This window comes from Rhinoraja longicauda, chromosome 44 (genome assembly GCF_053455715.1).
Source record: "Rhinoraja longicauda isolate Sanriku21f chromosome 44, sRhiLon1.1, whole genome shotgun sequence".
Taxonomy (NCBI): domain Eukaryota; kingdom Metazoa; phylum Chordata; class Chondrichthyes; order Rajiformes; family Arhynchobatidae; genus Rhinoraja; species Rhinoraja longicauda.
In genome coordinates this window covers 2,648,746-2,673,400 of record NC_135996.1, presented here as the reverse complement: position 1 = coordinate 2,673,400, position 24,655 = coordinate 2,648,746, and positions in this window count along the sequence as shown.

Below are 24,655 nucleotides of genomic sequence, written 5' to 3'. Positions count from 1 at the left end.
ACTGTTCAGAAGCCTGATAACAGACGGAAAGAAGCTGTTCCTGAGTCTGGTGGTGCGCGCTTTCAAGCTGCTGCACCTTCTACAGGACGGGAGAGGGGAGAAGAAGGAACAACCGGGCTGGGACAGGGACAAGCCTTTGATTATGTCGGCTGCTTTCCCGAGGCAACGTGGTGGAGAAGGAGTCAATGGTGGGGAGTATGGGGTGTGTGATGGGCTGGGCTACATCTACAATGGTGGGGAGTGTGGTGTGTGTGACGGACTGGGCTACATCTACAACTCTCTGTAATGTCTTTTGGTCTTGGGCAGAGTTGTTCCCAAACCAAGCTGTCATGTAGCAGAGCTTTTTACCGTGGTGCATCTGCAGAAGTTTGTAAGAGTCGTTAGAGACGAGCTGAATTTCCTCAGTCTCTTGAGGAAGGAGAGGCATTGGTGGGCCTTCTTAACCGTCGCACCAATGTGGTTGGTCCACGACAGATCGTAAGTAGGGCTGCCAACTGTTCTGTATTAGCCGGGATATCTATTGGGCTAAATTGGTTTGGTCCGTACGGGATCGCCCTTGCCCCGTATTAGGCCTGGGGGGAGCTGTAGGCCCGGACACTGTAGGCCTGGACATGGTAGGCCCTGACACTGTGGTCCGAGGGGCTATTGTAGGCCCAGATAGTGTTGGCCCAGAGGCCCGGATGCCGCCTGACGGAGGTTGCATTGCAACCCGCCTCCCGGCCTGGGCGGCCGCCATTGGTGGTGCAGGAGCACGTGGCCGCTGGCTGGGTGAGGTCACCTTTGCCCCTTATTTCGAAGTGAGGAAGTTGGCAACCCTATTGGTAATATTAATGGCCAGAAACTTCAAGCTCTCGACCGTTTCCACTTTGGCAGCATCGATGCTGATTGTGGCATGCATTCACTTCAGTTGAGTTTATAATCATGTGTACTGAGGTACCGTGAAAAGCTTTTTGTTTTGCTTGCCATCCAGTCAGCAAAAAGACAATACATGGTCGGCGTGGACTGGTAGGGCCGGACAGGCCTGTTTCCATGCTGTAGTTGTTATATTATGATTACAATCGATCCATTTACACTGCACAGATACATGATAAGGAAATAGCATTTCGTGCAAGATAAAGCCAGTAAAGTCTGATCAAAGATAGTCCGAGGGTCACCAATGAGGTAGATAGTAGTTCAGCACTGCTCTCTGGTTGTGGTAGGATGGTTTAGTTGCCTGATAACAGCCGGGAAGAAACAGTCGCTGAGTCTGAAGAGACATTTTCTTCCCAGCTATTTAGATTTTAGATTTAGAGATACAGCACAGAAACAGGCCCTTCAGCCCACCGGGTCCGTACCGCCCAGCGATCCCCGCACATTAACACTATCCTGCACCCACTAGGGACAATTTTTACATTTGCCCAGCCAATAAACCTACAAACCTGCACGTCTTTGGAGTGTGGGAGGAAACCGACGATCTCGGAGAAAACCCACGCAGGTCACGGGGAGAACGTACAAACTCCATACAGACGGCGCCCGTAGTCAGGATCGAACCTGAGTCTCCGGCGCTGCATTCGCTGTAAGGCAGCAACTCTACCGCTGCGCCACCGTGCCGCCACTGTTATCAGACAACTGAACCATCCTACCACAACCAGAGAGCAGTCCTGACCCACTATGTACACATTGGAGACCCTCGGACTATCTTTGATCAGATTTTGCTGGACTTTACCTTGTGCCAAACATTATTCCCTTTCTCCAGTATCTGTACACTGTGGACGGCTCGATTGTAATCATGCATTGTCTTTCCGCTGACTGGTTAGCACGCAACAAAAGCTTTTCACTGTACCTCGGTACACGTGACAATGAACTAAACTCAACTAGATTCAACTAAACTAAAGCAAAACAAAACTAAAAATGAACAAATCTAATCTAAACTGAACTACTAAATGATACCAAACTAATTTAATCAAATTTAAATTATACCAACCTAATCTAATCTGATCTAAACAAAACTAAACTAAACTATATTAATCTAAATTAGACCATACCAATCTAATCTGATCTAAACTATACCAAACTTTACATGGCACTTTCAGTCTGAAGAAGGGTCTCAACCTGAAATGTCACCCATTCCTTCTCTCCAGAGATGCTGCCTGTCCCGCTGAGTTACTCCAGCACCTTGTGTCTATATCAAACTAAATTCCTCTCCCAGCATGTATAAAGTTCTATCGTATCGTATCAAAACGAAACAAATCTAATCTAATCTAAACGAAACTGTTCCCTCTGCTCCTCCCACCTACCTCATTTGTTCCTGCGCTTTCTCACCAGCTTCCATCACCTGCAGTCCGTTGCTGTCTTGCCTCCACCTCTCACCTGTCCCTCCCTCCCCGAATCTAAATAAAACGTATTTAAACTAAAGTGAACTGAACTAATCTAAACTAAACTAATCTGAACTAAATTAAACTAAACTAATCCAAACTATACTAAACTAATCTAATTGAGCTAAACAAAATTAAATTATTCTAAACTAAACTGATTTAAACTAAACTGAACTAAAATAATCTAAACTCATCTTAACTAAATTAAACTTAACTAAAGTAATCACATCTAATCAAACTAAACTAAATTAAATGAATCTAATCTGAACTAATTTAACTAATCTAATCTGAACTGATTTAAACTAAACCAATCTAAAATAAATTAATCTGAACTAAACGAAACTAATCCAAACTAAACATCTAATCTAATCTATTCAAGCTAAACTAAATTTAACTAACCTAAACCGGATTAATTTAAACTAAACTGAATTGATGTAAAGGGTCGACGTCAGGAAGTGTTCAGAAGTTTAGGGAAATAACTGCAGATGCTGGTACAAATCGAAGGTATCACAAAATGCTGGAGTAACTCAGTGGGTCAGGCAGCATCTAGGAGAGAGGGAATGGGTGACGTTTCCAGTCGAGACCCTTCTTCAGACTGATGTCAGGAAGTGAAACGATACACATGTTCCAGTGTGCATTGACCACCATATTGAAGCAACGACCAAGAAAGCACACCCCCCAACCCCCCCCCCCACATAAAACAAGCTCAAGAACACGAAAAACGTACATTTAACACACACTATTAAAACAACATAGAAAGGCCAATCTCTTTATACCAGTGATCTCTCCTCCACCTTATCCATCCGCAAGAAGTGACTCGACCCGAAACCTCCATGGTCCAGGCCAAGACCTTCCGCCTGTGGCCTGTAGAGGGAGCCGCCGAGCACAGATTTGATTCACCTAAATTGAACTCATCCAAACAAAACTAATGTAAACTAAACTGAACTAATTTAAACTCAACTGAATTGATCTAAAGGGGCAAGTGATCGACGTCAGGAAGTGTTCAGAAGTTTAGGAAAGACCAGCAGCCCAGACCGTCACACACACAAACCAACCTCCCTTCCATTGACTCCATCTACACCTCGCGCTGCCTCGGCAAGGCCAGCAGCATCATCAAGGACCAGTCTCACCCCCGGTCACTCCCTCTTCTCCCCTCTCCCATCGGGGCAAGAGGTACAGAAGTGTGAAAACGCACACCTCCAGATTCAGGGGCAGTTTCTTCCCGGCTGTTATCAGGCAACTGAACCGTCCTCTCACCAACTAGAGAGCGGTCCTGACCTCCCATCTACCTCATTGGAGACCCTCGGACTATCTTTAATCGGACTTTACTTGATTTTATCTTGCACTAAACGTTGTTCCTTTATCTTGTATCTGCACACTGTGGACGGCTCGATTGTAATCATGCCTTTTCACTGACTGTATAGCACGCCACAAAAAGGTTTTCACCTCAGTTCACATAGCAATAATCAACTAAACTTAATTATACTAAACTAAACTAAACTAATCTAAACAAAACTAAACTAAAATAAATCTAATCTAAGCAGAACTAAACAAAATCAATCTAATCTAATCTAAACTATACCAACCTAATATAATGTGATCTAAACTAAATTATACTAAACAATACCATTCTAATCGAAACTAAACTAATCAAATCTAAACTAATTTAAAATCACCTTAACCATACTAATCTAAAGTAACCTAGGCAAATCTAAACTTGATTTACCTAAACTGATCTAAACCAAACTAATCTAATCCAAACCAAATTAAACCAACCCAAAATTAAACTAATCTAAATGTGTAGGAAGGAACTGGAATTAAAAGGTTCAAAGGTATTTTATTGTCACGTGTAGCAATTAAGGTAAAGTGATATGTGAATTACCATACAGCCATACGAAAAGCTCCCGTGTTAGGGCGGTCGAAACTCCCGCATCGGGACAGTCGAAGCCCCTGTGTCGGAGCGATCGAAACTCCCACATCTGGGCGGTCGAAGCCCCTGTGGCTTGGAGCTCCCGAAGTCGGTCTCTAACCAGAGACCGTGAGCTCCACGATGTTAAAGTCCGCAGGCTCCCGCGGTTGGAGCCCCAAAGTCGATCCCCGACAGGGATCATGGGCTCTGCGATGTTAAGTCTGCATGGTCTCGCGGTTAAGCTCTCGAAGTCGGTCTCCAGCATAGGCCGCCAGTTCCTCGATGTTAGGCCGCAGTGCGGACGGAGATACGATAAGAAACAAAATCGCATCTCCATCGAGGTAAGAGATTAGAAACGTTTCCCCCACCCCCCACCCCCCCACCCCGCCCCACCCCGCCCCCCCACACATAAAACAAGCTCAAGAACACGACAAATGTACATTTAACACACACTATTAAAACAACATAGAAAGGCCAATCTCTTTAAACCAGTGATCTCTCTCTCCTCCACCTTATCCATCCACAAGAAGTGACTCATCCCGAAACCTCCATGGTCCAGGCCAAGACCTTTTCACAGTGACCAAAAATTGGCCGCATCCTCCCCTCCCTCCCACTAAACTCTCCATTCCCAGAGCCATCAGTCTGAAGAAGGACCCCGACCGACCAGCCCCCTGTGGCCTGTAGAGGGAGCCGCCGAGCACAGATTTGATTCACCTAAATTGAACTCATCCAAACAAAACTAATGTAAACTAAACTGAACTGATTTAAACTAAACAAAACTAATCCAAAGTAAACTAACCTGAAGTAAATTAAACTAAACTAATCCAAATTAAACTAATCTGAAGTAAATTAAACTAAACTAATCCAAATTAAACTAATCTGAAGCAAATTAAACTAAACTAATCCAAATTAAACTAATCTGAAGCAAATTAAACAAAACTAATCCAAACTAAACTAATCTGAAGTAAATTAAACTAAACTAATCCAAACTAAACTAAGCTGGTAAATTAAACTAAACTAATCCAATTTAAACTAATCTGAACCAAATTAAATGAAACTAATCTTAACTAAACTAATCTGAACTAAATTAAACTAAACTAATCCAAATTAAAATAATCTGAAGTAAATTAAACTAAACTAAACCAAACTAAACTAATCTGAAGTAAATTAAACTAAACTAATCTTAACTAAACTAATATGAACTAAACTAAACTAATCTTAACTAAACTAATCTGAACTAAATTAAACTAAACTAATCCAAACTAAACTGAATTAATTTAAAACTAAACTAATCCAAACTAAACTAATCAAGCAAAACTAATTTGGATCGTAATGGAATATTTTTATTGTCACATGTGAGGAGGCACAGTGAGATTCTTTGCTAGTTTGCAATCTTTGCACCTAGCAGCCACCCACGGCGTTGACAAGGTTACAAAGCAAACCGGCTCCCCCTTTTGTTCTGCCCCACCCCCACAGTGGTTCCCCCCTCGCTGTGTCCCCATCGTCCTTTGCTCTCCCACCCTCCCTCATGGTCCATTGTTCTCCCCCCACCTCTCGCGCGGCGGTCTCCCCATGCCGGGTCCTCCATTGTCCTTCCCCTCCCCCCCTCACGCTCTCATCGACCGCGAGCTCCACGATGTTAAAGTCCGCAGGCTCCCGCGGTTGGAGCTCCAAAGTCGATCCCCGACAGGGATCACGGGCTCCGCGATGTTAAGTCCGCATGCTCTCTCGGTCGAGCTCTTGAAGTCGATCTCCAGCAAAGGCCACCAGCTCCTCAATGTTAGGCCGCAGTGCGGACGGAGATACGATAAGAAACAAAATCGCATCTCCGTCGAGGTAAGAGATTAGAAAAGTTTCCCGCCCCCCCCATCCCCCCCCACCCCGCCCCACCCCGCCCCCCCACACATAAAACAAGCTCAAGAACACGAAAAATGTACATTTAACACACACACACTATTAAAACAACAAAGAAAGGCCAATCTCTTTCTACCAGTGATCTCTCTCTCCTCCACCTTATCCATCCGCAAGAAGTGACTCATCCCGAAACCTCCATGGTCCAGGCCAAGACCTTTTCTCAGTGACCAGAAATTGGCCGCATCCTCCCTCCCTCCCTCTAAACTCTCCATTCCCAGAGCCATCAGTCTGAAGAAGGACCCGACCGACCCTGACCAGCCGCCTGTGGCCTGTAGAGGGAGCCGCCGAGCACAGATTTGATTCACCTAAATTGAACTCATCCAAACAAAACTAATCCAAACTAAACTAATCTGAAGTAAATTAAACTAATCTAATCCAAACTAAACGGAACTAAATGAAACAAAACAAATCCAATTAAACTAATCTGAAGTAAATTAAACTAAACTAATCCAAATTAAACTAATCTGAAGTAAATTAAACTAAACTAATCCAAATTAAACTAATCTGAAGCAAATTAAACAAAACAAATCCAATTAAACTAATCTGAAGTAAATTAAACTAAACTAATCCAAACTAAACTAATCTGGTAAATTAAACTAAACTAATCCAATTTAAACTAATCTGAACCAAATTAAATGAAACTAATCTTAACTAAACTAATCTGAACTAAATTAAACTAAACTAATCTTAACTAAACTAATCTGAAGTAAATTAAACTAAACTAATCCAAATTAAACTAATCTGAAGTAAATTAAACTAAACTAAACCAAACTAAACTAATCTGAAGTAAATTAAACTAAACTAATCTTAACTAAACTAATATGAACTAAACTAAACTAATCTTAACTAAACTAATCTGAACTAAATTAAACTAAACTAATCCAAACTAAACTGAATTAATTTAAAACTAAACTAATCCAAACTAAACTAATCAAGCAAAACTAATTTGGATCGTAATGGAATATTTTTATTGTCACATGTGAGGAGGCACAGTGAGATTCTTTGCTAGTTTGCAATCTTTGCGCCTAGCAGCCACCCACGGCATTGACAAGGTTACAAAGCAAACCGGCTCCCCCTTTTGTTTTCCCCCACCCCCACAGTGTTTCCCTCCTTGCTGTGTCCCCATCGTCCTTTGTTCTCCCACCCTCCCTCATGGTCCATTGTTCTCCCCCCACCTCTCTCGCGGCGGTCCCCCCAAGCCGGGTCCTCCATTGTCCTTCCCCTCCTCCCTCATGCTCTCCGACCACGGGTCGACCCGCCAGGCTTTGCCGCCAACGAGACCCTATCGTCGCGAGGCTTCGCCGCTCTCGACGCTTCACCGCTGTCTACGCCCCGCTTCATGCCACCGTGTCAACCCGGGCTCCATCGGCCGCTTAGCCTACCCGGACTACAACCGGATTTAAATTACTTTAAACTAAATTAACTTAAACTAAAATAATATAATTGAGCCAAACAAAATTAAACTAACATAATTTAAACTAAACAGGACTAAACTAAATTAAATGAAAATAATTTAAACTAAACAAAACTAGACTAAATTAAACTAAACTAATCCAAACTAAACCAAACCAAACTAATCTTCCCTAGGGGATTGATCTACAATCTAATCAAGCTAAACTAATTTAAACTAATCTAAACTAAATAAACTTAAACTAAACTAATGTAATTGCGTTAAACAAAATTAAACTAATCAAAACTAAACTAATCTAAACTAAGCCAATCCAAACAAAACAACTACATTAAACTAAAGTAAACTAATCTATTCAAGCTAAACAAAATCAAACTACACGAATTTAACCTAAACTAAACTGAATTGAACTAATGTAAAGGAGGTAGCGATTGACCTCAGGAAGCGATGTGGTACACATACTGTGGTCTGCATCAACTGTGCCAAAGTAAACTAATCTAAACTAAATTAAACTAATCTAATCTAAACTAATTCAAACTAAACAAAACCAATCTAAATTGTTTTTGCGAGACCTGGATGTCCTTGTACACCACTCACTGAAAGCTGGCGTGCAGGTACAGCAGGCAGTGAAGAAAGCTAATGGCATGTTGGTTTTCATAACGAGAGGATTTCAGTATAGGAGTAAAGAGGTTCTTTGCAGTTGTATAGGGCCCTGGTAAGACCACATCTGGAGTATTGTGTACAGTTTTGGTCTCCTAATTTGAGGAAGGACATCCTTGTAATTGAGGCAGTGTAGTGTAGGTTCACGAGATTGATCCCTGGGATGGCGGGACTGTCATATGAGGAAAGGTTGAAAAGACTAGGCTTGTATTCACTGGCGTTTAGATGAGAGGGGATCTTATAGAGTCATATAAAATTATAAAAGGACTGGACAAACTAGATGCAGGAAAAATGTTCCCAATGTTGGGCGAGTCCAGAACCAGGGGCCACAGTCTAAGAATAAAGGGGCGGCCATTTAAAACTGAGATGAGAAGGAACTTTTTCACACAGAGTTGTGAATTTGTGGAATTCTCTGCCACAGAGGGCAGTGGAGGCCAATTCACTTGATGTATTTAAGAGAGAGTTAGATTGAGCTCTAGGGGCTAGTGGAATCAAGGGATATGGGGAGAAGGCAGGCACGGGTTATTGATTGTGGGCGATCAGCCATGATCACAATGAATGGCGGTGCTGGCTCGAAGGGCCGAATGGCCTCCTCCTGCACCTATTTTCTGTTTCTATGTAAATTAAAATAATCTAAAGTAACTCAAATAAAATAAACTGAACTATCTTAATCTAATCAAACTAAGTTAAACTAATCTAAGCTAATCTGATTTAAACTAAACTAATCTAAATTAAAATAATCAAAACTAAAATAAAATAAACTGAACTAAACGAATCTAATCAAGCTATTAAACTAAATCTAAACTAATTTAATCTAAACTAATCTAAATTAAACTAATCTAAACTAAAATAAACTAAACGGAACTAAATTAATCTAATCTAATCAAGCTATTAAACTAAATTAAACAGTGTCCAGGCCTACACTGTTCAGGCCCACACTGTCCAGGCCTACAGCATCCGGGCCTACAGTGTCCGGGCCTACAGCACCCCCGGCCTAATATGGGACAAGGGTGGTCCCGCACGGGACAAACCAATTTAGCCCAAATGACGGGATGTCCCGACTACTACGGAACAGTTGACAATCCTACCGCGAATGCCAACAGAATTAACAAGCTCATGGATGGCTGGCTCCGTCCTGGGGGCGGAGTTGGAGTTGGATTCATGGGAAGGGGTCATGGAGGGGAGGATGCTCCTCAAACTGCTGAGCATCTTGGACAAGACAGCTCACCCCCCACTAAAATAATCTAAACTAACGAAAGTAAAGTAAACAGAGGCCGGAGGGAGTCTTGTGTTTCGTGCCTCAGGGTCGGCTGTGGGAGGTAATCCTGGGGTGGGAAGGCTGAAGGGGGCCGGATGGGCGAGGAGAGGGATGGGGATCGCTGGATGATCTGGGCGGAGGTGACGGCTGGAGGCCCCGCAGCAGCCTGGGGCTCGGCTGGATCCGACCCAACTCCAGGAGACACATCACGCGGACTGGGACTGGACTTTGGAAATGGGGCCAAAACCTGGCGACTCTTGCATGCAGTCTCAGTGGACCATTTCCCTGCCCTCCGGAAGACACGATACTGTAGCGACCATAGGGATTGGTCCTGAGAGTCGAACCCTCGGATTGGCCAGCAAGGTCACGTGGTGGTTTTGGCGCCCAAAACCAGTCAGTGGGAAGAGGACTTCGATGTGAATAGTTTAAGTTTAATGGTCGTCTGCGATCTCGGTTGTTATCTTTGTAACTGAATATTGCTACCGCAATAAACTTCTTTGACAAAGTTACAAGCCTTCAGACTCGCCATATTGGTGACGCCAACGTGATCTGGCCGATCACCTACCATGCAGGGACAAGGCGCCCCTGCTCCGGTTCTAACGCCCGGCGTACCGCAGCTAAACGCGGTCAGCGTTCATCTTCCTCCGTTTTGGGCGCATCAACCACACCTTTGGTTTGCCCATGCTGAAGCGCAGTTCCATCTAAGAGGCATCTCGGTGGACGAGACGAAATATTACTACCTGGTCAGTGCCCTACCGCCTGAGATGTCCGCGCGGGTGATGCAGTTCATCACCTCCCCTCCTGCAGACGGCAAGTACGAAGCGCTGAAGGTAATCATGCTTCGAACCTTCGGATTTAGTAGGCATGATCGAGCCGAGAGGCTTATGCATCTACCAGATCTCGGAGATCGGCTGCCGTCCGTCCTCATGGCCGAAATGTTGGCGCTGGCAGGCGGGCACAAGGATTGCCTCATGTTTGAGCAGGCATTCCGGGAGCAACTTCCAGAAAACGTTAGGCTTATGCTCACGGATTGTTCTTTTAAGGACCCAGTGGCATACGCGGAGAAAGCTGATGCGCTCATGGCGTCGAAATTGTGAAAGTACAGTTTGATCAACAGAGTCACGGCACCATCGGGCAGCCCGCCGCGACACCAAGATGGCGCCGCGAATCCCGCCATTTCTCCGAAACCCCGCCAAAAGGATCCGCACAAGCGCGGCTGGTGTTATTATCATCTGAGATGGGGTAGAGAAGCCCGCAACTGCCGCTCACCTTGCACTTTCTCGGGAAATGCCTCGGCCGATCGTACATAGAGGCAGTTGCGATTGGCCAGAACCGACGCCTCTACGTCTGAGATCGATTCACGGACACAGAATTCTTGGTCGACATGGGAGCCATAGTCAGCATCGTGCCGCCGACCGACCTCGAAGCCCGATCGGGTAAGAGAGGGCCTACCCTCATCGCGGTTAACGGTAGCCCCATCCGCACGTACGGTACGCGGGCAATGTCTCTGGCTTTCGGTACCTGCACTTACGAATGGTCATTTATCATCGCGGAAGTCGGTCAGGCGATTCTGGGCGCAGATTTCCTCTGGGCCTTTTCACTAGTTCCCGATGTCTGAGGTAAAGGCCTTCGACCCTCCGCTAGCAGCGATGAGCCCGCTGCTCCACCACCTGCCACCCCGCCCAGCCCGACTGTCCAGGCCGTAGTCGCGGCCTCCGGCCCGTATGCTGCGGTCCTGGCTGAGTTTCCGGAGCTGCTCATTCACTGTTTTGACGCTCCATCTGCAAAGCACGGCGTTGTCCATTATATTTCCACCGAGGGGCCCCCTGTTTTCGCTTGGGCCCGGAGATTGCCGCCGGACAAACTAATAGTGGAGCGTGAAGAATTTCAGAAGATGGAACAAATGGGCATTGTCCGTCGGTCCGACAGTCCGTGGGCCTCTCCGTTGCATATGGTCTCCAAAGCATCTGGGGGGTGGAGACCATGTGGAGATTACCGGCGTCTTAACGCCGTCACCACTGCAGACCGCTACCCCATTCCGCACATCCAGGACTTCTCGTCTAGTCTGGAAGGTGCTACGGTGTTTTCCAAAATTGATTTGGTGCGGGGCTACCACCAGATTCCTGTGCATCCAGAAGACCACAGGTTCGTGCCGGCAGCAGCACGGATCATGCGTCCGCTCTTCCAGTGTCTCGCGGGCAAACCTGTCGAGTTAGAGTGGTCCGCTGCGGCCGCTGAGACGGCCTTTGAGGCAGCTAAAATGGCTCTGGCAGATGCCACCATGCTCGTCCACCCAAGCGCCTCCGCCCCCCACGGCACTGACGGTCGATGCGTCAGACGTGGCGGTGGGAGGGATCTTGGAACAGCATGTTGATGGCAGTTGGCAGCCCTTGGCGTTTTTCAGCCGACAGCTTAATCAGGCTGAGCTGAAATATAGCGCCTTTGACCGGGAGCTTCTGGCTCTCTATTTAGCTGTCCGCCACTTTAGGTATTTTGTAGAAAGCCGCCGTTCGTGGCCTTTACTGATCATAAACCGCTGACTTTTGCTTTTTCAAAAGTGTCTGACCCATGGTCGGCCCGCCAGCAGCGGCACCTGACTTCCATCTCAGAGTTTACCACGGATGTTCGCCACGTCCCGGGTAAGCTTAATGCCGTTGCTGATGCCCTGTCCCGGCCAGCCGTTTCCCCAATTTCAGCGGAGGAATGCGAGGTAGATTTCCAGGAGCTTGCGGAGGCACAGCGCCTGGCAGACATTGCCTCAGCATATCAATCCACCACTTCGGGGTTGAAGTTGGCCCAAGTGGCTTGCGGGCCTGCGGGTACAAAAGTCTGGTGTGATGTTTCCCTCCCCCGCCCCAGGCCGGTGGTGCCGGCCGCCCTTCAGCGCCGGGTGTTTGATGCCATTCATGGGCTGGCGCACCCGTCCATTCGCTCCACCTCCGCCTTAGTAGCCGCTATATTTGTGTGGCATGGCCTGTGGAAGCAAGTAGCCGCTTGGGCCCGTTCCTGTGTTCCCTGCCAGACCTCTAAAGTTCACCGGCATGTCCAACCTCCGGTGCTGGAGTTTGCGGTCCCTGCGGTCCGTTTTTTCCACATTCATGTTGATTTAGTTGGGCCTTTACCTTCCTCTAGGGGCTACGCTCACCTACTCACGGTGGTTCACAGATTTACCCGTTGGCCGGAGGCCTTCCGTTGTCCGACACCTCCGCCGCCTCTTGTGCCCGGGCCCTGGCCCTCCATTGGGTGGCCCGTTTCGGTGTTCCGTCCGTCATCACCACCGACCGGGGGTCCCAGTTCACCTCTGCCCTTTGGGCTACGCTAGCGGAGCTGTACGGTTCCAGGTTGCAGCAGACTACGGCGTACCACCCACAGGCTAATGGGCTCGTGGAGAGGTTAATCGGCTGGGTAAATGTAAAAAATTGTCCCTAGTGGGTGTAGGATAGTGTTAATGTACGGGGATCACTGGGCGGCACGGACTTGGAGGGCCGAAAAGGCCTGTTTCCGGCTGTATATATATGATATGATATGATAACTCAAGTCTGCCCTCAGTGCGCGGCTGGACGGCCCTGATTGGGTGGATCAGCTGCCCTGGGTCCTTTTGGGCATCCGGACTGCTCCTAAGCAGGATCTCGGAACTTCGTCTGCAGAACTGGTATATGGCTCGCCACGCAGAGTGCCCGGGGATTTCCTTCCGGAGTCCTCTGGTCAGCAGCCCTCGGTTCCGTCGGTTTTAGCATCACTCCGGGCGCGAGTGGGTTCCCTAGCTCCGGTTCATACTTCACGTCACGGGTGTTCCATGGTGCACGAACCGCCTGCCTTGAAGGACTGTGAATTTGTGTTTCTGCGTAGGGATGCCCATCGTTCCCCGTTGCAGAGGGTCTATGAAGGACCGTTCCGCGTGTTGCGTAAAGGAACGGTTACTTTCACCTTAGATGTTGGGGGCAGGAGAGAGCTCGTCTCTGTGTCCAGGCTCAAACCTGCCCACTTGGTTCAGGACCGTCCTGTCCTCCGACCCGGGACCTCCTGCTCCTGTGGTTCCTGCAGCCCCTCTCCTTACTCGTTCTGGTCGCGAAACCCGGCTCCCTGCTCGGTTCAGTACCTTGGGTTCTGGGGGGGGGGGTCATGTAGCGACCATAGGGATTGGTCCTGAGAGTCGAACACTCGGATTGGCCAGCAAGGTCACGTGGTGGTTTTGGTGCCCAAAACCAGTCAGTGGGAAGAGAACTTCGAAGTGAACAGTTTGACTTTAATGGTCGTCTGCGATCTCGGTTGTTATCTTTGTAACTGAATATTGCTACCGCAATAAACTTCTTTAACAAAGTACAAGCCTTCAGAGTCGCCATACTCCGTAGTTTGAGGAGCATCCTCCCCTCCAAGACCCCCTCCCGTGACTCCAACTCCAACTCCGCCCCCAGGACGGAGCCAGCCATTCAGATGAGCTTGTTAATTCTGTTGGCGTTCGCGGTAGGATTGCCAACTGTCCCGTATTAGTCGGGACATCCTGTAATTTGGGCTAAATTGGTTTGTCCCATATGGGACCACCCTTGTCCCGGGGGGGTGCTGTAGGCCCGGAGACTGTAGGCCCGGATGCTGTAGGCCTGGACAGTGTGGGCCTGGACAGTGTGGGCCCAGACACTGTAGGCCAGACAAGGGTGGTCCCGTACGGGACAAACCTTTTAGCCTAAATTACGGGATGTCCCGACTAATACGGGACAGTTGGCAACCCTACCACGGACACCAACAGAATTAACAAACTCATGCTGTCGGCCTGGACAATGTGGGCCTGGACAGTGTAGGCTCAGACAGTATAGGCCCAGACACAGTAGGCCCGGATGCTGTAGGCCTGGACAGTGTGGGCCTGGACAGTGTAGGCTCAGACAGTGTAGGCTCGGACAGTGTAGGCCCAGACACTGTAGGCCCGGATGCTGTAGGCCTGGACAGTGTGGGCCTGGACAGTGTAGGCCCAGACAGTGTAGGTCCGGAGGCCTGGGTGCCACCTGACGGAGGTTGCATAGCAACCCGTCTCCCGGCCATTGGTGGAGCGGGAGCACGTGGCCTCTGGGTGGGTGAGGTCCTGTGGGACGTGGGGCAGTGACATCACCTTGTCCCTTATTTGGGAGTGAGATGGTTGGCAACCCTAGTCCGCGGCCTTTAACCTGCTGCCCCAACACAGGGCAGCGAAGAAGTACTAAAGATAGACACAAAATGCTGGAGTTATCCACTTTGGTGTGAGGTTATCCACTTTGGCGGCAAGAACAGGAAAGCAGAGTATTACCTGAATGGTGACCGATTAGGAGAAGGGGAGATGCAACATGACCTGGGTGTCGTGGTACAACAGTCATTGAAAGCAAGCGTGCAGGTGCAGCAGGCAGTGAAGAAAGCGAATGGTATGTTGGCATTCATAGCAAGAGGATTTGAGTTTAGGAGCAGGGAGATTCTACTGCAGTTGTACAGCGCCTTGGTGAGACCGCACCTGGAGTATTGTGTGCAGTTTTGGTCTCCTAATCTGAGGAAAGACGTTCTTGCCATAGAGGGAGTACAGAGAAGGTTCACCAGATTGATCCCTGGGATGGTGGGACTTTCATATGAAGAAAGACTGGATAGACTCGGCTTGTACTCGCTGGAATTTAGAAGACTGAGGGGGGATCTTATAGAAACATATAAAATTCTTAAGGGGTTGGAGAGGCTAGATGCGGGAAGATTGTTCCCGATGTAGGGGGAGTCCAGAACCAGGGGTCACAGCTTAAGGATAAGGGGGAAGTCTTTTAGGACCGAGATGAGAAAACATTTCTTCACACAGAGAGTGGTGAATCTGTGGCATTCTCTGCCACAGAAGGTAGTTGAGGCCAGTTCATTGGCTATATTTAAGAGGGAGTTAGATGTGGCCCTTGTGGCTAAAGGGATCAGGGGGTATGGAGAGAAGGCAGGTACAGGATACTGAGTTGGATGATCAGCCATGATCATATTGAATGGCGGTGCAGGCTCGAAGGGCCGAATGGCCTACTCCTGCACCTATTTTCTATGTTTCTATGTTTCTATGTTTCTATGAGTAACTCAGCGGGTCAGGCAGCATCTCTGGCGAGAAGGAATGGGTGACGTTTCGGGTCGAGACCCTTCTTCAGACTGATGTCAGGGGGGGCGGGACAAAGGAAGGATATAGGTGGAGACAGGAAGATAGAGGGAGATCTGGGAAGGAGGAGGGGAAGGGAGGGACAGAGGAACTATCTAAAGTTGGAGAAGTCGACGTTCATACCACCGGGCTGCAAACTGCCCAGGCGAAATATGAGGTGCTGTTCCTCCAATTTCCGGTGGGCCTCACTATGGCACTGGAGGAGGCCCATGACAGAACGGTCAGACTGGGAATGGGAGGGGGAGTTGAAGTGCTCGGCCACCAAGTGATGTCCCGGGACATCAGGTCGGTTAATGCGGACCAAGCGCAGGTGTTGAGCGAACCGATCGCCGAGCCTGCGCTTGGTTTCGCCGATGTAAATAAGTTGACATCTAGAGCAGCGGATGCAATAGATGAGGTTGGAGGAGGTGCAGGTGAACCTTTGTCTCACCTGGAAAGACTGTTTGGGTCCTTGGAGGGAGGTAAAGGGACAGGTGTTGCATCTCGTGCGGTTGCAGGGGAAAGTGCCCGGGGATGGGGTGGTTTGGGTAGGAAGGGACGAGTGGACCAGGGAGTTACGGAGGGAACGGTCTCTGCAGAACGCAGAGAGGGGAGGGGATGGGAAGATGTGGCCAGTGGTGGGGTCCCGTTGTAGGTGACGGAAATGTTGGTGGATGATATGTTGGATCCGCTGGCTGGTGGGGTGGAAAGTGAGAACGAGGGGGATTCTGTCGTTGTAGCGAGTTGGGGGGAGGGGGAACAAGAGCGGAACTAGGGTCTTGTGCTTAGGTATGGCGATACATTACTGAACTGTCATGCACAGAAAGAATTTTAATGTACGTCTGTAAATGCGATAATAAAGAACCATTGGAGGACCATTGACCCGAAACATCACCTGACCATTCCCTCCACAGATGCTGCCTGACCCACTGAGTTCCTCCAGCACTTTGTGTTTTGCTCCAGATTCCAGCATCTGTAGTTCCTTTAGAATCTGTTTCACCGTGTTCTCACACTCACCCACTGTGTACAGCCACGATAACTATGTTCGACACATCTCCCTTTGCCGTGCGCACTGCCACCTGCTGCACAGGAGGAGCAACGGGTCCTCCCACCCCACGCAGTCCACCAAACATCACACTCCCCCTTTCCAGTTTGAACGTCTCTATTCCTCAATGAGTCGCCTAGGGGGAATACCACGATTGCAACGTGTTGATTGACGAGGGACCACAGGCAGATCGGCGGGGAGTTCGTCTGGTGGAACATCGTTAAGCCAGGGGAGGGGCAAATCAGGCACTCCAATGTCCGCACGATACGACACTGGGATATCCGACTGCTTGGTTCTGTAATGCACTGTTTCGTAGCTACGATTTTCTTCTTATCCCCCAGAGCATGCTTTCCATCTCTCGCCATTGAACCCCGCTTTTGCTTCTGAAGAGTATTATTAGTTTGCTTTTCTTTGGAAGCATTGAGTCCATTGAACTCATCAATAAATTCTTCAGTGAAGAAGGTGATACTCTGGTTCCCAAGTGTCTTCATTACTTCCATAGCCTTTCCATCGTTTGAGGTACTGCCAACTCCCTTTTTAATTTTTCCTTTTGTCGACAATCTTCTCCACCTCGTATAGATCTCCTGAAGCCATACCTGCTTCCAGAGGCGGTCGCTATTTGCTTGCTGGTGTTACTGCTGTTGTTTCGGCGGCCGTATTACCCAAGTGCTCCTTTGCAGACTGACGGTCGACGGCGTCCATCCGACTGAACGGAACTGGTCTTGGTTTGAAAAACGTAGGGCCGGCATCGTCTTTGAGTATGAGCAGTGCCTTCATCTTTGTGCAGTGCCCGAGTCCAGGTGTGAAAACGGCCGGAAACTGGTCAAGAACCTTCTGCAGGTTGTTCTTGCACTTGCTGACCATGTTGCAGTCCGTGGTGGATGACAATGACATAGTTCATCCATCGTAGATCAAGGCGTTCATGTCAAGCTTGAAAGCACGGATCCAGTCGATGGCACACAGGGATGTACCTTCTTTGCCAACGACGATCAGCGGCAACATCTGTGTCATACCATTACAGGAAACGGTGACAGTGCATTTGCCTTTTGTGGGAATGGCCTGTCGTCCGTATCCGAAAAGGCGGATGTTGGCCGGTTTCAGTTTCGGCGATCCGATCCTCTCCCAGATGTCCTGACCCACCAGTGACACAGCCACACCAGTGTCCACCTGGAATTGTGGATCAATGTTCGGGACCCGCAGCGACATCCTCGGGCTTGTCGGTGATCGTGGACACACTGAGCACTTCAATAGAAATGGTCTCCGCGATTTGGTCGACTGTGTTTTGCGCTTTCTTGCCCTTTCTCCGCTTTCCTATGGATTGACACACTGCCTGGGGATGACCTTTTCGGTTACGGGCGTAACTAACGGACTGGATATATGGGCACTCACGGTGATGATGGGCAGTCAAGACTGGTAGCAGGGTTTCCATTCTTCCTCCACAGGGGAGCGGCTCTTCTGAAACTGTCCCTTCTTCTTCGGATTTGCTCTGGGTCGATCAAATGGTTTCTGGCATTGCGGACAAGTCTGACAAACTGTATGCACGAGTTGCGGACAAGTCTGACGAACTGTATGCACCTCTTGAGGGAGCTTCGATGCTGTATCGCCGGCCATTTTGTGCAGTTCTTTACTAAGCAGTTCGGCCATCTTAGCACACTGCAGCACATTGTTCAATGAGGCGTCCGATTCCTTGAGAATCTCCTGCTGGATGAATGCGTGCCTGCAGCCCATGGCCAGTCCATCCCGCAACGCATTGTCTTGGCACTTTTCGCAGCATTGAGCTTTAAAATCACAGTGATACAGTGTGGAAACAGGTCCTTCGGCCCAATTTGCCCACACCGGCCAACAGTCCAAGCTACACTAGTCCCACTTGCCTGCGCTTGGTCCATATCCCTCCAAACCTGTCGTATCCTTGTACTTGTCTAACTGTTTCTTAAACGATGGGGTAGTCCCAGCCTCAACTACCTCCTCTGGCACCTCATTCCATACACCCACCACCCTTTGTGTGAAAATGTTACCCCTCGGATTCCTATTAAATCGTTTCCCCCTCACCTTGAATCTATGTCCTCTGGTCCTCGATTCCCCAACTCAGGGCAAGAGACTCTGTGCATCTACCCGATCTATTCCCCTCGTGATATTATACACCTCTATAAGATCTCCCCTCACCCTCCTGCGCTCCATGCGCTCCCATTGCTTCTACTCTGGGGCTGTAGAGAGCATCCTGCCCGGCAACATTACAGTCTGGTTTGGGAACAGCTCTGCCCAGGACAGGATGGCCCTGCAGAGAGTAGTGCGTTCGGCTGAACACACCATGGGAACTACACTCGCCCTCCTGCAGGACCTATACATCAGGAGGTGCAGATCAAGAGCAAGTAAGATTATGAGGGACCCCTGCCACCCCAGTAATGGACTGTTCCAGCTGCTACGGTAAGGCAAATGCCTCCGCTGTCACGCTGTGAAAACGGAGAGGATGAGACGGAGTTTCTTCCCACAGGCCATCAGGACTGTCAATTTTTATAACTCCAGGGACTAAATTTTGTCTACACTATATTAACTTTATTTATATGCTGTAACTGTAATTCTTTTTTGTGCACAATCCGCAGGCATTGCCACTTTCATTTCACTGCACATCGTGTATGTGTATGTGACAAATAAACTTGACTTGACTTGATGGAATAGAGACCCAGCCTGCTCAACCTCTCTCTGTAGCTCACACCCTCTAGTCCTGGCAACATCCTCGTGAATCTTTTCTGAACCCTTTCAAGCTTGACAATATCCTTCCTATAACATGGTGCCCAGAACTGAACACTATATTCTAAATGCGGTCTAACCAACGTCTTATACAACTGCCAACCTCTGTACTTAATGTTCTAAATGGCTTACCCCTTATTCTGAAACTGTGGCCCCTGGTTCTGGACTCCCCCAACATCGGGAACATGTTTCCTGCATCAAATGTGTCCAATCCCTTAATAATTTTTTCTGTTTCTATAAGATCCCCTCTCATCCCTCTAAATTCCAGTGAATACAAGCCCAGTCGCTCCATTCTTTCATAATTTGACAGTCCCGCCATCCCATAACCTCGTGAACCTACGCTGCACGCCCTCAATAGCAAGAATGTCCTTCCTCAAATTAGGAGACCAAAACTGCACACAGTACTCCAGGTGCGGTCTCACTAGGGCCCTGTACAACTGCAGAAGGACCTCTTTGCTCCTATACTCAACTCCTCTTGTTATGAAGGGCAACATCCATGAGCTTTCTTCACTGCCTGCTGTACCTGCACGCTTAGTTTCAGTGACTGATGCACTAGGGCACCCAGGTCTCGTTGTACGTCCCCTTTTCCTAACCTGACACCATTCAGATAATAATCTGCCTTCCTGTTCTTGCCACCAAAGTGGTGACCTGACCTACTGAGTTACTCCAGCCTTTTGTGTCTGTTGAGCTTTATTATTGTCGCATGTACCGAGGTGCAGAGAGAGGCTTTGTTCTGCATGTTGTCCGAATAGAACAGATTTACCGTAGATAGATACAATCAGGTCCAACTCAAGTGCAATGGGTGCAATGGAAACTCAAGTGCAAAGGGGAAGATACAGAGTGCAGAACATAGTGGAGGCAGCACGGTGGTGCAGCGGTAGAGTTGCTGCCTCACAGCCCGAGACCTGGGTTCGATCCTGACCTCGGGTGCTGTCTGTGTGGCGTTTGCCAGTTCTCCCCCTGACCGCGTGGGTGCTCCGGTTTCCTCCCACACTCCAAAGACGTTCCCGTGCGGGTTTGCAGGCGGATCGCCCCCTAGTGCCTGGGGAGTGGATGGGAAAGTGGGATAACGTGGAACTTGTGTGTGAATAGTTGGCATGGACTCGGTGGGCCGAAGGGCCTGTTCCCGTGCTGTGTCTTTCAATCATTATACTTCCCTGGCAGGGGAGAGTCGGTGGCCATGATGGCTGACCTCCCAGGACGAGGCTATCCCATTGCACCTCGGGTGAGAGTTGTAAATCTGTGGAATTCTCTGCCTCAGAAGGCAGTGGAGGCCAATTCTCAGGATGCTTTCAAGAGAGAGCTAGATAGAGCTCTTAATGATAGCGGAGTCAGGGGGTATGGGGAGAAGGCAGGAACGGGGTACTGATTGTGAATGATCAGCCATGATCACATTGAATGGTGGTGCTGGCTGGAAGGGCCGAGTGGCCTCCTCCTGCACCTATTGTCTATTGACACCTGCCATGTTCCCAAATGCGGGATACTCGACTGCAAGATTTGTGGTCGTGGGGAACAGTGTCCGCGCTCAGAGATTTGGGCGGCCATGGCGGCGCAGTGGTAGAGTTGCTGCTTTACAGCCCTTGCAGTGCCGGAGACCAGGGTTCGATCCTGACCACGGGCGCTGTCTGTACAGAGTTGGTACATTCTCCTCATGACCTGCGTGGGTTTTCTCCGAGATCTTCGGTTTCCTTCCAAGACGTGCAGGTTTGTAGGTTAATTGGCTTGGTGCCTGTGTGTAAAATTGTCCTCAGTGTGTGCAGGGTAGTGTTAGTGTGCGGGGATCGCTGGGCCGAAGTGCGGACTCGGTGGGCTAAGGGCTTGTTTCGGCGCTGTATCTCTAAGGTGGTGCAGCTGTAGAGCTGCTGCCTCACAGTCCCAGAGACCCGGTTTCCATCCTGATGATGAGTGCTGTCTGTACGGTGTTTGTACGTTCTCCCAGTGGGTTTTCTCTGGGAGTTCCGGTTTCCTCCCACACTACAAAGACGTAGAGATTTGTAGGTTAATTGGTTTGGTACAATTGTAAATTGTCCCTCGTGTGTGTAGGATAGTGTTAGTGTGTGGGGATCGCTGGTCGGTGCGGACTTGGTGGGCCGAAAGGCCTGTTTCCGTGCTGTATGTCTAAACTAAACATAGTCTAGATCAAATTGAGACCTTGTTCAGTGTGGTCCATGTCTCTCAGTATCGTGTTGAGTCAGACATAGTGGAAACAGGCCCTTCGCCCCAACTCATCCATGCTGACCAAGGTGGCCCATCTAAGCCAGTCTTGTCTTTCCCTTCTCACCAAACCTTTTTGAACATTTGTACTCTCTTCATCATCTCTGGGGGCGGTGAGATTGGGAGGGGATGAGAGGGGAGAGGACAGTGATGCGGAGGGGTTGGGGAGAGCGGTGGGGAGGTGAAGACAGGGGAGTGGTGTGGAAGGGAGGAGGGGACACAGAGAGGTGGGGAGGGGACGGAGTGAGGGGAGGAGATGGGATGAGGGGATGGAGAGGGGTGGGGAAGGGATGAGGGGGTGGGGAGGGGATGGAGGGGAGGGGTGTGGGGAGGTGAAGAGAGGGGAGGGGACGGAGTGAGGGGATGGGGAGGGGATGGAGAGAGGTGGGGAGGGGATGAAGGGAGGGAGAGGGGTGATGGAGAGCAGTGGGGAGGGGATGGAGAGAGGTGGGAGATGAGGGATTGGGGAGGGGATGAAGGGTGAGATTGGAAGGTGATGAGGGGAGGGAGGGGACGGGGTGGGAAGGGTTGAAAAGAGATGGCGATGGCGTGGAGTGGGGATCAGGGGGGTAGGGAGGGGAGCAGTGGAAGGGGATGGATAGGGTAGGGGTGTGTAAATGGGGGGAGGGATTGAAGACGGTTTGGGTGAAGCATAAGAGGAGAGGAAAGGAGAAAGGTCAGAAAATGGAGGGAGAAAATGAAGGAAAGGAGGGAGAGAGAGAAAGGAGGGGAAAGAGGAGAGACAGAATGGAGAGGAATGGGAAGGAGAGAGAATGGAGAGAGGATGAGAGGGAGGGAAAGAGAGGGGAAAGGTGGGAGGAGGGAGACAAAGAGATGGGAGGAAAGGAGAGGTAGGGAGTGAGATAAAGGAGATGGGAAGACAGAATGGAGAGGGGAAGGAAAGAGAGTGAAGTGAGGGAGACAGGGGATGAAAAAAGAGAGAAGGGAGAGAGGGAGAGAAAGAAAGAGGGAAGGAGAGAGGGAGGAGGAGAGGGAGAGGGGGAAGGTGGGAGGGAGAAAGAGTGGAGGAGAGGGAAAGAGATAGAGTGGGGAGGGAGGCAAAGAAAGAGAGGAAAGGAGATAGAGTGGGGAGGGAGGCAAAAAAAGAGAGGAAAGGAGGGGAGAGAAAAAGAGAGGGAAGGAGAGAAAGAGAGAAGAGATGGAGGGAGGAGAAGAAAGACCTCATTGCAGCCAAGAGGAACAAAGGAGGGATGCGGCGCGGGGCATGCCGGGACGTGTAGTCCCCTAACGACATTCTCCCCAGCTTGTGCCTACAACTCCCGGCGGGCGGCGCGCCGGGCTTCCGGCAGGGCTTGGCCGGCGGGCGCGGGGCAGGGCGGGACGGGGTTGTAGTCCTGGCGGCGGCCCGGCTGAACGGGCGGCTGTGGGCATTCGGACTACAACTCCCGGCGGGCGGCGCGCGCCCCCGGGCTTCCGGCGCGGGGCAGGGCGGGACGGGTTGTAGTCCTGGAGGCGGCCCGGCTGAACGATCGGCTGTGGGGGGGGGAGGACTACAACTCCCGGCCGGCGGCGCGGGACGGAGGGGGACGGACCTCGCGGCGCGGGGCAGGGCGGGACGGGTTGCAGTCCTGGTGGCGGCCCGGCAGAACGGGCGGCTATGGGAGGTCGGACTACAACTCCCGGCGGGCGCCGCGCCGCCGCCCGTTGCCCGCCCACCCAACCAACCGTCAGCTGTGCGGCAGGCGAGGGAGGGAGGGAAGGAAGGAGGGAGGAGAGAGGAGGGGACGCGGCGCGACGCGACCAGAGAGAGAGAGAGAGAGAGAGAGAGAAAGGGGGTTTAAAACAAAAGAGTTGTGCCGAGCAGGGGCCGTCCAGGTGTGGCCGCCGCTCGCATCCCCCTCCCGCGGCCCCCGGGCAACCTCAGCCTCAGCCTCAGCCTCAGCCGGCCCCGACCAGACCAGACCAGACCCCCCACTGAGCCGCACACCCCCCCCCCCCCCCCCCCCACCGCCGCCGCCGCCGATCCACTCCCGCTCCCTTTGTCTGCTCCCCCCCCTCATTCCCGGGCCTCCCCTCTCCTCTACACACCCTGCTCCACTCACCCCATCCTACACCCTCCCTCCTTTATCCTCTCCTTTCTCTACTCTCTTCTCCCCACTCCTTTCTTCTCTACTCACCCCATCTCTCTCCCCCCCTCTCCCTCCTTTCTTCTCTATTCACCCCCTCTCTCTCCCCCCTCTCCCTCCTTTCTTCTCTACTCTCCCCCTCCTTTCTTCTCTCCTCTCCCCCCTCCTTTCTTCTCTATCCCTCTCTCCCCTTCCCTCCTTTATCCTCTCTTTTCTCTATTCTCTTCTTCCCCACTCCTTTCTTCTCTTCTCTCCCCTCTTTCCCCTTCCCTCCTTTTATCCTCTCATTTCTCTACTGTCTTCTCCCCTCCCTCCTTCTCTACTCACTCCCCCTCCCTCCTTTCTTCTCTACCCTCCCCTCCTTTCTTCTCTACTCTCCCACTCTCTACCCCCTCTGTTTTTTCCTCGCTCCCCTCTTCCTCTGCTCCTCCTTTCTCCTCTCCTTTCTCTCCACTCCTTTCCCCTGGCTCCCCTCTCTTTTCTTTAACCCCCCCTAGCCTCTGCCCTCTCTCTACTCTCCCCCCTCCTTTCTCCTCTCTCATCTTTCTCCTCTCTCCTTTCTCCTATCCCCCACTCTACTCCCCCCCCTCCTTGTTCCTCTCCTCGCTCTCTAATCCCCTTTCTCCTCTCTCCTTTCTCTCAACTCTGCTTTCTTCTCTCCTTGATCTCTCTTACCCCCTAATCCATCCCACTCCCTCCCATCTCCAGTTTTCCCAACAGGGGGTGGGTTTGAGAAGCGAGGGGGAAGGGGGTGTGTTTACCTCTCCCCTCTCTCTTCCCCCCCCCCCCCCATCTCTCACTCCCCCCCACCCGCCCCCTACATCCACCCCCTCCTCCGTCTCCTTCTAGGGGAGGGAGGAGGTGGGAGGTGGAAGCCTGGCGAGAGGGAAGGGTGGAGGGGATAACGTCTCCCCACAGGCCCCCCTGGGCCGGCCCAGCCCCTCGATCC